Source organism: Solanum tuberosum, unplaced genomic scaffold (genome assembly GCF_000226075.1).
Source record: "Solanum tuberosum cultivar DM 1-3 516 R44 unplaced genomic scaffold, SolTub_3.0 scf00047, whole genome shotgun sequence".
Taxonomy (NCBI): domain Eukaryota; kingdom Viridiplantae; phylum Streptophyta; class Magnoliopsida; order Solanales; family Solanaceae; genus Solanum; species Solanum tuberosum.
Window position 1 is genome coordinate 1,904,109 of NW_006238973.1, and position 17,187 is coordinate 1,921,295.

Genomic DNA, 17,187 nt, shown 5'->3' on the forward strand with positions numbered 1-17,187 from the left:
TTTTTAATGCTTCCGCCGGAGCATTGAATGTTGCCAGTGGAAGCGATGTTGGTGAGTATAATCGGATGGCTTGAAAGAGGTGATGATGATTTTTTGCCAATTTTTGTTCCCTTATGAGCTGATTTATCGGGCATTTGAGATTATCAGACCTGTATCTTGGCGGGGCATGCCACCAGCTTTTCTGGTGGTTTTTGCAGCCATGGCATGGTTGGACTCTCCTTTTGCCCAAGCTGAGCTGATTAATTGGGCATTTGAGGTTATCAGACCCGTATCTTGGTGGGCCACCAGTTTTTCTTGTGGTTTTTGCAGCCATGGCATGGTTGGACTCTCCTTTTGCCCAAGCTTAACACAGATCTGAGTCTCAATTTTTCTCTATTCAGCTTTGGGTTTTTTTTTTTTTGTTTAATATCAAGGGTGTGTTTGATATGAAAGAAAATGTTTTCAAGAGTTGAGAAACAAATGTCAAAAATCTCAGTAGGGAAAGAATGAGGCTACAGAGAGTTGAGGATTTTTCATTGTAAGGTTGGTTGCCACTCTCTGCATCAGCTAATTTTTTCTCTCTTGATGTAAGAACCCCAACAACCGTTTTATAAATTTTAGGAAAAACTACCTAATTAGACACACACACACACACACACACACATATATATATATACCATATCAATCTAACCTATACTTCCATGCTGTGACCATACAGTGCATTCTCTTTTCTCTAATGCTTCTGCCGGAGCATTGATTGTTGCTGGTGGAAGCGATGGTGCTGAGTATAATCGGATGGCTTAAAAAAGGCAATGATGATTTTTGCCAATGTTTATTCCTTTCTGAGCTCTGATTAATTGGGCATTTGAGGTTATCCAAACTGTATCTTGGCGGGGCATGCTCCCAGATTTTCTGGTGGTTTTTGCAGCCATGGCGTTGTTGGACTCTCTTGTTTCCCGAGCTTAACACAAATCTGAGCCTCGATTTTTCTCTATTCAGCTTGGCTTTTTTTTTTGTTATATTTAGGGTGTGTTCCGTATGTAGGAAAATGTTTGAGTTGAGAAACAAAGCAAAAAGTTCTGAAGGGAATGTTGCTCCTCTCTGCAATACCTGTGATTTCATTTTTGCTGTGAAAAAAAGAATCTTTACTAGCCCTTTTGCTGTTAAACAGCAATATGCTTGTTCTCTCCAATTTCTCAAATCCAAAGGGATAATCAATAGTAGTAGTAGTAGTAATAATTGATGGGAAAATTATGAGGCTGTGATGATGATTTTCTTCTTTCTCTGAGCAAATGGACAATGCGGGAGAGCAATTGGACCCGTATCTTGGCGAGGCAACCCGGATGGAAGTATATCAGAACTGGTGCTTGCAGCCATGGCGGTGATTCCAGTCTCTCTTGCCGTGTTGTAAGTACTACAGATCTGAGCCTCATTGTTTCATTTGCTGAAAGTGTGTCTGAAACAATCTTTGGAGTGAGATTACACTGGGTTTTGTTGTTGTTGTTATTGTTGTTGCGTCTGCGAGTTTGTCCGTTAAAGGAAAAAAGCTTAGCTCAGAGACAAATAATGAGGATTGCAGAGAGCAGAGGGGAACACTTCAAAGGGCTGTTGCTCCTCTTTGCAATACCTGTGATTTCAATTTTTGCTGTGAAAAAATATAAATTCAACAGCCCTTTTCAGTTGAACAACTACCAAATGACCCCTAAATCTTTGCTTGTTCTCTCGAAATTCTCAACCCCAAAGTGAGAATCAATAGTAGTAGTAATGATAATAATAATAATTGTTGCAAAAATTCTGAGGCTATGATGATGATTTTCTTCTTTCCCTGAGCAAATCGATAGCGCAGGAAAGAAATCGGACCCATATCTTGGCGGGGGCAACCTGGATTTCAGGTTACCTTGCAATCGGTGCTTGCTGCCCTGGCGGTGATTCCAGTCTCTCTTGCCATGTTGTAAGTATAACAAATCTGAGCCTCAATGTTTCATTTGCTGATAGAGTATCGGAAACAATCTTGTTACCTCCACAAAGTAGGAGTTAGATTATGCTGGGTTGTCGTCGTTGTTTCAGCTGCGAAATTCGCAGGTCGAAGAACTCATGAGAATTTCTCCGTTCAAGGAAAAAAAGCTTAGCTTAGAGACGAAGAATGAGGGTTGCAGAGAGTAGAGGGGAACATTTCAAAGGGCTGTTTCTCCGCTCTGCAATACCTGTGATTACAATTTTTGCTATGAAAAAACATGAATTCAACAGCCCTTTTCAGTTAAACAACTACCAAACGACCCCTTAATCTTTGCTTGTTCTCTCGAAACTCTCAACCCCAAAGTGAGACTCAATAGTAGTCATAATAATAATAATTGGCGAAAATTCCGAGGCTATGATGATGATTTTCTTCTTCCTCTGAGCAAATCGATAGTGCAGGAAAGAGATTGTACCTGTATCTTGGCGTGGCAATCCAGATGACAGGTTACCCTGCAACCGGTGCTTGCAGGCATGGCGATGATTCCAGTGTATCTTGCCGGATCGTCAGTATTACAAATCTGAGCCTCAATGTTTGATTTGCTTAGGGTCTATTGAAAATCGCTTCTTGACCTCCACAAGGTGGAGGTCAAATTATACTGGGTTGTTGTTGTTGCAGTTGGGAAATTCGCAGGTCGAAACACATATGAGAATTTCCCATAAAAGGTAAAAAGCTTAGCCTAGAAAAGTAAAAGTTCAGAGACGAAGAATGAGGGTTGCAGAGAGCAGAGAGGAAGTTCAAAGGGCTGTCACTCCTCTCTGCAATACCTGTGATTTCAGTGTTGCTGTGAAAAAAGAAAAATTCAACAGCTCTTGTTGCAGCTAAACAGCGACCAAATGACCCTTAAGTCTTTGCTTGTTCTCTCCAAATTCTCACACCCAGTTATAATAATAATAATTGTTGCGAAAATTCTGAGGCTGTGATGTCGATTTTCTTCTTTCTTTGAGAAAATCAATAGTGCGGGAGAGCAATTGGATCCGTATCTTAGCGGGGAAACCCGGATATCTTAAACTTAAGGTGCCCTTTAATATTGTGGTTTTAAAGATGTCATGTGGAAAGTTAGAATTAAGTGTTGCCAAAAAAGTAAAGAGACATTCTTTTTGGAACAAACCAAAAAGGGAAGACAAACAAGTTGAACCGGAGAGAGTATTTATTTTCTATCATTTGGATGGGGGTGGCTGGCATATGCTTTCCACCTTTCTAGCCGGAGAGAGTATTTATTTAAAATCATTTGGATGGGGGTGGCTGGCATATGCTTTCCACCTTTCTAGGCTATGTTCAATCATGGCAATTGAGAAAATCTCCGACCCGTATCTTGGCAGGGCGACCATGTTACGGTTTTGAATAGCAAACTGATGTCTGCAGCCATGGCAGCGTCGATCTTCTCTTTTGCTTTATTCAAATACAACAAATCTAAGCCTTCAATAACCCATTTGGGACGAAAAACCTATTACGGGTTTGCTCTGAAATTTCAGCTCTGAAGAATGAGGCATCAGAGAAATTGGGATTTTGTGTAAGGGTGGTTGCCCATCTCTGCTTTGCCAGTGCTTTCGTCATTGATAACCAAAAAAACCAACAGCCCTTTGAAATAAACAAAAAGAAAAAGAAGAAGAAAACAATTGAAAAAACCTCATTCGAACAAACCCCTATACTCTTCTTGCTCGTCCTCTGTCTCTTTGTGCTGCTGATGTTGTAAAGGGGCTGTGATGATTGCTTCCTTCCTTTCTAGGCTATGTTCAATCATGGCATCTAGAGAATATCTGACCCGTATCTTGGTAGGGCAACTCAGTACAGCTTTGAATAGCAAACCGGTGTCTGCAGCCATGACGTCGTCGCTGTTCTCTTTTGCTTTGTTCAAATACAGCAAATTTGAGCCCTCAATAACCCATTTCATGGTTTTCGGTGTTGAGTCTTCTCAGGTGGAAAAACCCATTACGGGTTTATCTCTGAAGAGTGAGGCATTGGAGAGATGGGAAACTCGAAGGTGAAAAAATAAAAATGAGGCAAAACAGAGAGTATTTGGATTTTTCTTTGAAGGGTGGTTGCCCCTCTCTGTTGCGCCATTGATTGTCCTCCATTTTCAAACAACCAACAGCTCTCGAAAAAGCAGAAGCAGAGAGGATTTAGGTCATATATACGGTCGTTCACCTATGTTTGTGTGTATTGTTTTTTCGGGCGTGATGGCCCTTTTATCAATTTCAAATGGAGGGAGTATTTAATTAAATGCTCGTTTGGATTGTTGTTACATATAGTTTCAAAGGGTTTCTATGCCCTTCAACTCTTTTTTTTTCTTCTTTTTTCAATGCTTCCGCCGGTGCATTGGATGTTGCTGGTGGAACTGATGCTGGTGAGTATAATCGGTGGCTTTAAAGAGGCAATGATGACTTTTGTCAGATTTTTATTCCCTTCTGAGCTGATAATAGGGCATTTGAGGTTATCCTACCCGTATCTTGGCAGGCATGCTCCCAGATTTTCTGCTGGTTTTTGCAGCCATGGCGTTGTTGGACTCTCTTGTTGCCCGAGCTTATCAAAGATCTGAGCCTCACTTTCTCCATCGGTTTAGTTAAATGAACAAAACAAAAGCTCCAAAGCGAAAGAACGAGGCTACAGAGAGTTTAGGGATTTTTCGTTGAAAGGGTGGTTGCCTCTCTCTGCATCAGACAATGATTTCTCCATTACTGTAAGAACCCCAGGTCCCCAACAACCCTTTTATCAATTTTAATGAAGGGAGTAATATTAACAGTTTGTTTGGATGGTTGTTTACATATCATTACAAATGGTTTCTATACCCTTTCATGCTATGCCATCTCTTTTCTCTAATGCTTCTGCCGGAGCATTGAGTGCTGGTGTTGGAAGCTGTGTGGTTGAGTATAACCGGTGGCTTGAAAGAGGCAGTGATGATTTTGTCAATTTTTAATTTCCTTCTGAGCTGAATAATCAGGTATTTGAGACCATCTGGCCCGTATCTTTGCGGGGCATGCTCCCAGACTTTCTGGTGGTTGTTGCAGCCATGATGTTGTTGGATTCTCTTGTTGTCCGAGCTTAACACAGATCTGAGCTTCACTTTCTCTATCAATTGGGAAACTATTATTAGGGATTGTTGAGTATTGAAGGCTATGTTGATAATTTTTTTCGTTTCTTTTTTTGAGCAACTCAATAGGGCAAAGAAAATAGAGTGATCGAATCTTGGTGAGGCAATCCGGAAAACTTGTGATTTTGTGTCATGCAACCGGTGTTTGCAGCCATGAGGTTGTCTTCATTCTCTTGTCTTATCGACAGATCCAAGCCTAAGTTTTACTCTTAATGTGTCTTTGGTATGGTAGAAATATTTTTCATGATGAAATCAACAATTAGTTACCATTGTATTCTATGAGGAGAAAAGTTGTGAATTTTTCAGGTGACATATATCTCAATGATGATTATAATGTCACTCTATGGGTTAACAAATTCGGGCTCTGAAGATGATCCAATCCATATCCTGGCCTGGCAAATCCCAGGATGGCATGCAATTGAGGCTCTCTTTTTTGCATGCAACCGGTGATTTTGCAGCCATGGCGTGGTAGCTTTCTCTTTTTAAAAAAGGGAGAAGGATCAAATATGCCATTGAACTTTGAGAAAAGGCTCATTTATGCCATCCATTAAAAGTTTGGCTCATCTATACCATTTCCGTTTGAGAAAAGGCTCATCCATGCCATTATTTGTTAATTGAAAAAAGTTTCGGTTTTGCAAAACCATTTATTACATGTGGTCAATTATGATTCAGCCATGTCATTTATTAAATCATTTTTTTAATAGGAAAAGGCTCAAATATGCCACCGAGCTTTGAGAAAAGGCTCATTTATGCCATTTCCTGAAAGAGGCAGTGATGATACTTGTTCATGGGGCCATTTGCGACCTTTTCTAAGGTCGCTATTTAAATTTGTCCTCATTTCCATCCGAGCATTGGGGCATCCCGCCCGTATCTTGGCTTGGCAAACACCGGAATGGTCTGTGATTTGAGGTTTCTCTTCACATGCAATTGGTTCTATTGCAGCCATGGCTTGGTTGCCCCATCAGAAACTGAGAAACTGAGATCTGAGCCTCATTTTCTAAATTTCTTTTTGACGACCTGCTGGGGAATCGAACACGCAACCTTCTTTAATGGAAACTCATTTTGCCTTGTTTCAAAGAGAAGTTGGATTTTCCCTTCTCTTGATGTTGCAAGTCTGTGGAATTCTTTTCACAGGAGATAACAACATCCCTTTAATGCAACCATTGATTAGTCTTCAATGGAAGGTTGCTCTCTGGATTTGGGATTCTTCAGTTTTATGTGTTAGACTGACGTGATAACCAACTACCACCACGTCGTTTCTGCTCAATGGATGAGGCTTTGGGGGATCAGATGATTCTCAGAGTGGATGACCATCTTCGACATGCAGGTGCTTTCTTTTTACTCTAAACCAGGCAACCTTTTTTGTAATGTTTCTGCATATAAGTATATTTAGATTTGTATGTTTCAGTTGTCGTAATTTGTCTGAACTGGCTGTTCCAAAGCAATGAACTCAAAAAGGGGAAATAACAGGGCTGAGCTAATTAACAACAGGCATTAGATTTTTGTAACCGTATCTTGGCATGACAACTTGAATTTCTGTGATTTGTTTGCAGGCATGACAGGTTTCCAGAAATTTCAGTGCTCCAGATACAAATCTGAGCCTCCAGTTGAGAGCAAAGCATTAACATAGTAATAGTAGTACTTGGACCCTCAGTCTGATTTATGAGCTTAATTCTAATTTCTAAGTATCCTAATATCTTGAAAATTATGCAACCATTTTCTCAAAGTGGCAGTGATAATATTTGCTTATCTGGGCTTTGGGAATAAAGACAATCAGACCCGTATCTTGCCTTGGCAAACCCCAGTTGCTATGTGATTTAAGGCTTCTCTTTCACATGCAACCGGTACTTTTGCAGCTGCAGCGTGGTCTCTTTCTCTGTTCCCCATTGATAGGTCAGATCTGAGCCTCAAATTTGCAAGTAGTCCTGGACATTTGTTTGGTGGAAACGAAATCCATTTCACTTATTTTGAAAGCCAGCTCAATGAGGCATCATGAGAAACGCAAACTATTTATTTATTATTCATTCATTCAGTTTTGCTAGTAAGCCCACGATTTTTTGCTGCTGCATGGCTGCATGAACACCTAAACAGCGAGAATCATACTAGAAAAAGGTGAAATTGAGGCAGTGATGATATTGTTCTTGGCAAACAAAAGCTACAAGTTGAGCATAGCCTAGAAAGGAAGAAGAATGAGGCATCAGAGAAATTGGGACTTTCTGAAAGGGTGGTTGCCCCTCTCTGCTATGCCAGTGATTTCTCCGTTAATGGACCATAAAAACCAACAGCCCTTCGAAATATACAAGAAAAAACAAAAAACCTTCATACCAAACACACCCCTATACTCTTCTTGCTCTTCCTCTTTCTCCTCTCTTTGTGCTGCTAATGTTGTAAAGGGGCAATGATGATTGATTGCTTCCTTTCTGGGTTATGTTCAATCATAGCAATTGAGAAAATATCTGACCCGTATCTTGGCAGGGTGACCTGGTTATGGCTTTGAAGAGCAAACTGGTGTCTGCAGCCATGGCGTTGTCACTCTTCTCTTGTTCAAATACAGCAAATCTGAGCCCTCAATAACCCATTACTACAACAACATATCCGGAAGTGGGGTCGGGGAAGATGGTGTCTATGCAGCCTTACCCCTCAATAACCCATTCGGGTAGGAAAATCCATTACGGATTTCCAATGAAATTTCTGCTCAGAAGAATGAGGCGTCGGAGAATGGGATTTCTGTAAAGGGTGGTTGCCCATCTCTGCGTTGCCAGTGATTTCTCCATTAATGGACCAAAAAAACCAACAGCCCTTTGAAATAAACAACAACAACAATAAAAACTTCATACCGAACACACCCCTATAGTCCTATACTCCTCTTCCTCTTTCTCCTCTCTTTGTGTTGCTAATGTTTAGAAGGGGCTATGATGATTGATTGCTTAGTTTCTGGGCTATGTTCAACCATGGCAATTGAGAAAATATCCGACCCGTATCTTGGCAGGGCAACCTGGTTAGGGCTTTGAATAGAAAACTGGTGTCTGCAGCCATGGTGGTGTCGCTCTTCTCTTTTGCTTTGTTCAAATACAGCAAATCTGAGCCCTCAATAACCCATTCGGGTAGGAAAATCCATTTTTGGTTTGCTTTGAAATTTCAGCTCTGAAGAATGAGGCGTTGGAGAAATTGGGATTTTCTGTGAAGGGTGGTTGCCCATCTCTGCTGTGCCAGTGACTTCTCCATTAATGGACCAAAAAACCCAACAACCCTTTCAAATAAACAAAAAGAAAGCAAATTGAAAAAACTTCATCCAAATTCCAAACACCCCCTCTATATTCTTCTTGCTCTTCCTCTGTCTCATTGTGCTGCTGCTGTTACTATTGCTGTAAATGGCTGTGATGATTGCTTGCTTCCTTTCTGGGCTATGTTCAATCATGGCATTTAGAGAAGATCTGACCCGTATCTTGGCAGGGCGATCCAGTTCGGTTTTGAATAGCAAACTGGTGTCTGCAGCCATGGCGGTGGCGCTCTTCTCTTTTGCTTTGTTCGAATTCAGCAAATCTGAGCCTTCAATAACGCATTCGGGTCGGAGAACCCGTTACGGGTTTGCGCTGAATAATGAGCCGTCGGAGAAACTTGGATTTTCTGTAAAGGATGGTTGCCCATCTCTGCTTTGCCAGTGATTTCACCATTGATTACCAAAAAAACCACTAGCCCTTTAAAATAAACAAGAAAGAAAAAAGAAAAACAAATTGCGAGCTTCATCCAAAGACACCCTTTACTCTTTCACTGTCTCTTTGTGCTGCTGTTGCTGATGATGTTGTAAAGGGGTTGTGATGATTGCTTGCTTCCTTTCTGGTCTATGTTCAATCATGTCATTGCTCAAAGTTTCATTACAAATGTGTTGTCAAAATATTTAATTTATCTAATAGATCTTTCGTTAAAAATATTTACAGCAGTAATTGCAGCTTGTATCATATAGTTCGTGCTTAATTCTACTGTAGGTTTCCACGTGGCTATTTGGTGACCGGCAAGTGTAATTGCAGAAATTCACTGTAAGTGAGGTTTATATATACAACTTATCTTTATATATTAAAGTAAAAGATATCCATCATATTTTATTACCTGAGAAGTATAAAAAATCATCTCAATTGTTGCATGTCACCACAAACTTATGTTGCTCGGACTCTCCAAAAATGTCGCCGCACTCATGTTGGATTCTCCAAAAATACACTATTTTTGGAGTATCCGACACGCACACTTCGATGTTTTTGAAGAATCCGAGCGAAATAGCCACAAAACAATAGCATGGTACATTTCTGCCAGACGGGCTAAAAGAGAATCTAGATATTAGTACATTGTATAGCTACAAGCTTTTTCCTCGACAAAAGTAACAATGGAGATTGAGCCCAGAAGGAAAATGAGGCCAACAGGGGTAAGAGGGACTTCTAGGAGGGCGGTGTTCCCTCTGTTTGGCCTATGATTTCTCAATTAACAAAACTAACAACCCTCTTATTCTTCCTTTGCTCGAAGAAACCCAAGAAAGCAAATATCTGGCGCCTTCGCCGTCAGGCGTTATTGGATTCTTTAGTCCAAAATTTTTACAATTTCTTGAAATCTATGGAAGAGTAAACATTTTCTGAAAGAGGCCGTGATGATAATTGTTTATCGGCATTTACAAACATGGTCTTTTTTGAGGCCACTTTAAATTCCGTCCTCATTTCCATTTGGGCATAGAGACATCCTGACCTGTATCAGGCTTGGCAAACACCAGCAAGGGCTGTGATTTGAGGCTTCTCTTTCACATGCAATCGGTTATTTTGCATCCATGGCATGGTCGCCTTCTCTTTAACCCAATAGAAAATTGAGATCTGAGCCTCATTTTCCAAATTCCTTCCTAACAACCTGGGGCTGGGAATCGAACACGAGACCTTCTTTGACGGAGAGAGATCAATAACACCCTCTTTATGCGACCGTTGATAGTCTTCAATGGAAAGTTACTCTGGAATTGGTATTCTTCAGTTTTATGTGTTAGACGTGATAACCAACTACACCACCACAACACAACCGTTTCAACTCAGATTGAGGCGTTGGGGAAGTGATTCTCAATGGGAATTACCATCTTCAACATGCCAATGATTTTCTTTATGCTCTAAACCAGACAACCCTTTTTTATGTATATTTCTGTACGTGTACATGTGGATTTGTGCTTATTAATTCAAGCATCTTAGCTTTGTCCTCACTGGCTGTGTTCCAAAGCAATGGACTCGGAAAGGGAAACAATTGGGCTGTGATGATGACGTCTGCACTCTGCTGAGCTAAATATAATAGTGCATTAGATTTTTGTTGCCTGTATCTTGGCATGGTAACTTGAATATCTGTGAGTTGCAGCCATTGCAGGTGCCAGAAAACTCAATTCCCCAGATACACATCTGAGCCTTCAGTTTAAAGCAAAGCATTAACAGTGCTAGTAGTAGTAATACTTGGACCTCAATCTGGTTAATAAGGCTTAATCCAAAGTATCCTAATTTCTTGAAAATTATGCAGCCATTTTCTCAAAGTGGCAGTATGATATTTGCTCATCTGGCTTCAGGATAAAGACAATCAGACCCGTATCTTGGCTTGGTGAACCGCTGTTGCTATGTGATATTTGCAGCCATGGCGTGGTCTCTTTCTCTTTCCCCATTAATAGCCCAGATCTGAGCCTCAAATTGCAAGTAGTTGTGGACATTGTTTGGTGAAAACCCGTTTTCACTTATTTTGAAAGCCAGCTCATAAATGAGGCATCAATGAGAAATTGGAATTGTTTATTTATTTATTTATTTGTTCATTCGGTCAGTTCTGCTACTGATGGTTCTCTTGTCTTGCTGCTGCATGGCTGTGTGAACACCAACAGAGAGAATCATACTAGAAAATTGAGGCAGTTATGATATGGTTCTTGGTAGCCCAGTTGCCAGTTTAGGGCAGCAAGAGATGGTTCTGTTAGTGAATCTAAGTCCAAATTCAACTCAAAACTCGGGGTGACATATATAGAAAACTTGCCATTTTTGGATCCCAGATTCTTGTCCCTCAATTCATTATAATTGTTCTATAATGGCTAAATCCTTTGCTGTTTTCTTTTCCCCTTTTGACCATGGAAGGTATGGTGAATTGGTCAGAACTAAAATACGATCTACTTGTTACAATAGTAAAGGTTTTAACAGTTACGGAGGATTTCGTTGTATTTGGTGCTATTTGTATAAATCATGGCAAAGTGCTGTTACTAAAGAAAGTTTTGATGCCTCATCTCCCCAAGTTCCTTTGCTTATGCTGTCTGCTGATAAAGATGACGATTATGAGAATTTTACTCTGTTTCCAAGGAGAAAACTTCAAGCGGTCTTTCTCCCAGAAGCTAAAGGGCGAGTGTCTTTCAACACAGGGATGGTTTGCACTGTGCAATACACAGCTATAGGAGTGATGACACTGTTGCGTCCTTTCTCACACACCCAAATTCAGCTTCCTCCACATACTTCCTCCAAACACACCCCTATACTCTTCTTGCTCTTCCTCTGTCTCTTTGTGCTGCTGCTGCTACTGATGTTGTAAAGGGGCTGTGATGATAGCTTGCTTTCCTTTCTGGGCTATGTTCAATTATAGCATTGAGAAAATCCTGTATCTTGGCAGGGTGACCCAGTTACAGCTTTGAATAGCAAACTGGTGTCTGCATCCCTGGCGGCATCGCTTTTCTCTTTTGCTTTGTTCAAATATAGCAAATCTGAGCCCTCAAATGAAATTTCAGCTTTGAAGAATGAGGCATCAGAGAAATTGGGATTTTCTGTAAAAGGGTGGTTGCCCGTCTCTGCTTTGCCAGTGATTTTTCCATTGATAACCACAAAAATTAACAGCCCTTTTTAAATAAACAAAAGGGAAAAAATGAAGAAATGTCATCCAAACACACCTCTATACTCTTCTTGTTCTTCCTCTGTCTCTTTATGTTGCTGTTGCTGATGTTGTAAAGGGGGCTATGATGATTGCTTACTTTCCTTTCTGGGCTATGTTCAATTATAGCATTGAGAAAAACCTGTATCTTAGCTGGGCGACCCGGTTACGGCTTTGAATAGCAAACTGGTGTCTGCATCCATGGCTGCGGCGTTCTTCTCTTTTCTTTGTTAAGAAATACAACAAATCTGAGCCTTCAATAACCCATTTAATGATCTTCCATGGTGAGTCTATTCCCGGGTTGGAAAACCTATTGCGGTTTTGTGTTGAAATTTCAGCTCTGAATTCAGAATGAGGGAGAAAATGACAAATCTCTTATGTTTGAGGGTATGTCCAAAATAGTCCCTTAAATATGCACTTAACAATTTTGGTCCTTGAAGTTTTTCAAAAGTTAACTTTTAGACTTTGTAAAATAATTTGATGCAAGTAGTGGGAAAAAAAAAAGAAATTAGCTGGAACCCACATCAACAACATACCCAGTGTAATCCCATAATTGGGGTCTAAGGAGGGTGGTGTGTACGCAACTTTACCCCTACCTTGTGAAGGTAGAGAGGGTGGTGAGTTCCCGCTTATTTTGGGGGATTTCTGGGCTGTTTGACCTTCTCAGATATGCCGATGATTTAGCTGTCAAGCCAAAGAATTTACCCCAAATGCGAAAAGGTTAGCCCTGAAATGAGGCAAAACAGAGAGTGGGATTTTCTGTAAAGGGTGGTTTACCCTCTCTGTTGCGCCACTGATTTTTCTCCATTATAAAACAACCAACAGCCCTTGTTTAAGAAAAAGCAAAAACTGGAAAAACCAAAATGGATTTAACATGTATACTCTGAGATCTCTGTCTTTCTGTGTGTGTGTTTTACGGTGTTGACTGTTGATGAAATGTACATAAAGAAACAGTGATGATGATGTTTCTATTTCTGGGCTAACTAATTTGGGCATTGAGATTATCCAATCCGTATCTTGGTGTGGTGACCCGGTATGGCTTGTGATTGCTGCTTCTGTCTCTTGCATGCAAACGGTGTTTGTTTCTGTTTTGCCTTATCATAACATACATCTGAGCCCCATTTGCTTGAAAAGAAAGAGAGAGAAAGAATCTTTCCATGGTTCAATTTTGAGATATGTTGAACCTGCGATTTTCTACTACAAGCTATAAATCATCTTGCTGTCATAATGTATAATCTTATTTGTTCGGTATCAGCTGAGCATAACCTAGAAAGAAAGAAGAATGAGGCATCAAAGAGATTGGGATTTTCTGTAAAGGGTGGTTGTCCCTCTCTACTCTGCCCATGATTTCTCCATTGATAACCAAAAGGACCAACAGCCCTTCGAAATATACAAGAAAATAAAAATAAAAATAAAAAAAACTGTGAGAGAATCACATGATTCTCTGTGTGGATGACCATCTCGGACGTTCTGGTGATTTCTCTGTGTTGAACTTCTCCGTGTGGATGACCATCTCCGACATTCTGGTGACTTATTTTTGCTTTAAATTTAAACTAGACTGCTGTTTATGCCTATGCATATTTCTTGTGTCTATAATGCATTGTGCATATGTTTCGGTTGTCCTAGTTTCGTCCTCACTGGCTGTGTTTCAATGCAATGCAAACAGAGTTACACGTTCATAATGTCAGCAAGAGGAAACAATGAGGCTATGATGATAGTTTTGCTGAGCTCATTGAGTCGGGCATTAGAGTTCTGTAGCTGGTGTCTTGGCGGGGCAATCTGAATTTCTGGAAATTTGCAGCTATGGCTGGGCACAAAGAACTCAAAGCCCCATGACATAATCTGAGCCTCTTGCATCATTTCTCCATTACCAAAACCAACTGCCCTCTTCTAGTCCTTTTCCTTTCTTTCACTTTAGAAAAAAAAGAGAGCATTGACATCAGCAGCAGTAGTAGTAGTTGGACCTCGTTCTAATTTATGAGCTCAGGTCCAAAGCGCTTCAAATTCCTCGAATCCTATGCTACCAGTTATCAATGAGGCAGATAATATTTGGTTATCTTGGCTTAAAAAAAGGTTGTTCGGGTTTATAGATGAGTAGATCTGTATCTTGGCTTGGCAAAACCCCATGATGATGTGTGATTTGAGACTCCTCTATCACATGCAACTGGTTCTTTTGCAGCCATGGCGTAGTCTGCTTCTCTCTTTGACCCATTCATTAGTAGCCAGCTGAGAGTGTCAAAATTGCAAGTAGTCCTTCTGGACATTGTTTGATGGAAAAATCGTTTCTTAGACAGCTAGCCCATAAATGAGAAATGTGAATAATTTATTTTTTCATTCCGTTTTGCTGGTAAGGCCAAGATGTGAAATCTTGCTGGAAGAAAGTAACAGTGGCTAGCTCTTTCTTGTAACTCTAGCTTGAGAAGATGCACATAATTAATTATCTTTTACTGCTATTGGTTCTTGCCTTGCTGCTGTGTGGCTGCATTAACACATAAACAGTGATAATCATGCTCAAAATAAAGAAAATGTGAAAAATTGAGGCAGTAATGATATGGTTTTTGACAAATAGCAATATTGGTTTGCATTGTTGATATGATACAAGACTCAGTAACTTGGCAGGACAACCTGCTCTAGGTTGCAGCCATAGCATTTCTGAGAAATGTAAGTACCTGATTATAGAGAGATCTGAGCCTCATTCTTCTCGTTTATGATATGTAATATCTTTGGAGTCTTCAATAGTTCTTACTGTTCTCCTTCAGCATGAAGGAATTCATCCTAAATGATAAGTAATTCAAGTAAACCATGAATTAACATTCAAATGAAGCTTTTTTTCATTGTTACTCTGATTGATGAGACTTCTATTGGCTCTATGTTATCACCACTACTTGTCTGAAAAAATTGTTTTACTATGTGTATTTTATGCTTTATTTAATCAGCTTCTTGCTGCTGCTATGTATTTTCCTAGATGTTTTGCTAAACTTGCTTGTTGCTGATTCTTGGATTTACTGAAGCATTTTTCCTCCCAAAATTTTGCCTATAAGCATGGTTTTCTTGTTGAAAGGGCCTATTGGCTTGGTGTCCTCCCAAAACTACTATGTGGTTCTCACCAGCTGATTCTAGCTTGGCTACATACTCTATCTCTCCTTTGTTTGGACAATTTTAGTCCTTTTGCATATGTTTAGCTTATATTTCAAAAGTTTCTCTTTTGGTTGTTCGAATTTCTCATAATCAACCCCCGCCCCCGCCCCCCCAAAAAAAAAAATTATTTTAAACAAAGAGAAAACTCTTACCTTTTTAACGAGTATTGTCTATAATATTTTGGTTGTCTTAGTTTTGTCCTCACTGGATGTGTTTCAATGCAATGCAAACAAAGGTTGGGCGCTCATAAAGTCGGAAAGGGTAACCAATGAGGCTATGATGATAATGTTTGCCGAGCTCATTGTATTGGACATTGGAGTGTTTTGACTGGTGTCCTGGCGGGACAACCTGAAATTTTGCGATTTCCAGCCATGGCTGGTGCAAAGAACCCAATGCCACCATATAATCTGATCCTCCAGTTTCAGAAGCCTTTGCATCATTTCTTCATTACCAAATAAAACAGCGCATTAACTGCACCAGCAGTACTTGACCTCATTCTGATTTATGAGCTCAGTCCAAAGCAGCTCCCTAAATTCCTTGAAACATATGCTATCATTTTCTCAAAGAGGCAGTGATTGTATTTGCTTGTCTGGGCTAGAAAAAAAAAAGGTTGTTTGGGTTTTAGAGACGAGTAGATTTGTATCTATGCTTGGTAAACCTCTGATGGTATGTGATTTGAGACTTATCTATCACATGCAACTGGTTCTTTTGATGTCATGGCACAATCTCCTTCTCTTTGCCCCATTAGTAACCAACTCTGAACCTCAAAATTGCAAGTAGTCCTTCTGGACATTGTTTGACGGAAAAATCTTTCTTTTGAAAGCCTGCTCAGAAATGAGACATCATCAATGAGAAATGTGAAATCTTGCTGGCAAACTAACAGTGCTAGCTCTTTCTTGCAACTCTAGATTCAGAAGATGCACATTATTGTTGATTTGTTGCTGCTATTGGTTCTCGCCTTGCCACTTTGTGGCTGCATTAACACATAAACAGCGAGAATCACGCTCCAATAAGAAAAGTGAAAAACCGAGGCTGTGATGATATGGTTTTTGACAAATAGCAATATTTGTTTGCATTGAGATGATAAGACTCAGTAACTTGGCAGGGAAACCTGCTCTAGGTTGCAGCCATGGCATTTGTGATAAACTGATGATCTGAGACTTATATTAAGTACTAGTAATTCCCAATTTCCTTCTATCGTATTTTTCCCTTTTTTTCAAGATGGCAAAAAGAATTGCTATTTCTCATTTACATATTCTGTCTGGTTATAAATATTGCTCATATGTTTTTAGTTTTGTTCTGAATTACAGTGATTTTTCACATCTCTTCTGCCAATGGATGCCGCATTTTGCTGTCTGCCCTTATCTGTCTTGAGTTGGACAAGCAGTCTAGCATTGACCTGTCTTAGCTCCCAGTGACCTGCTTGGGGAAACCTTTTCGAACCGCAGCATGAGGAATGTCTCCTCCTTAACTATGTATGGCTAATGAACTCGTTGCTCTAGTCTGTTATTTTCCTACTTTGGGCTCAGGTCGACAGTATCTCGGACTTAAGAGCAGATTTTTTTTTTTTTTTATTGTTTTCCAAGTTCATAGTTTTTGACTTGTAACAGCTACTTTGGGCTCAGGTCAATAACCTACAAGCGTACTTTCTTGAGCTTTGACGTGTAATATCCCCTTTACCTACCATTTGTTGTAATTACTCTACCTGTTATCTTTTTTGAGGATTATAAGTTTATTCTTTGTATTGTTGGTGCATTGCATTCTAATTTTAATATTGTATTCATCAAAATAATAATACAGTACAATGTAATGTTTGACAAATCATGAGTATATCTTGTCAAAAATATCTTTTCTTTCCTATATTTTATCGTATTGACTTGAATGGAGGATCAATCGAAAACCAGCTCTTTTTGAGAATTGAAGAAAGCAAGAGAAGCTCTTTCATTGAAGGGTGGTTTGCTGATTGCTTCTCTCTGTATTATTATCCTATGATTTTCCAATAACAATTCCAAACAACCCTTTCTTCTGGAAATTTTGCATCAATGCTCCTATTTTGGAACTGTTC

At 39.8% G+C, this 17,187-nt stretch overlaps 2 long non-coding RNA genes across 3 annotated transcripts; one reads left to right on the plus strand and one right to left on the minus strand.

Annotated features, from left to right (window-relative positions):
• On the minus strand, positions 1 to 3,317 carry LOC107059943 (uncharacterized). The gene is made up of 2 exons (XR_001473038.1): positions 3,257 to 3,317; positions 1 to 3,189 (listed from the first exon to the last, which is right to left on the minus strand). It is a non-coding gene; the product is annotated as an uncharacterized lncRNA (long non-coding RNA).
• A 2,465-nt stretch (positions 3,318 to 5,782) lies between these two features.
• Positions 5,783 to 16,984, plus strand: LOC102596074 (uncharacterized). 2 transcript variants are annotated; one of them, XR_366993.2, is made up of 3 exons: positions 5,783 to 6,411; positions 6,638 to 9,121; positions 16,433 to 16,984. It is a non-coding gene; the product is annotated as an uncharacterized lncRNA (long non-coding RNA). The 2 variants fall into 2 exon arrangements; XR_366994.2 differs by lacking the exon at positions 16,433 to 16,984 and adding an exon at positions 13,651 to 13,836.
• The last annotated feature ends 203 nt before the right edge of the window (positions 16,985 to 17,187 follow it).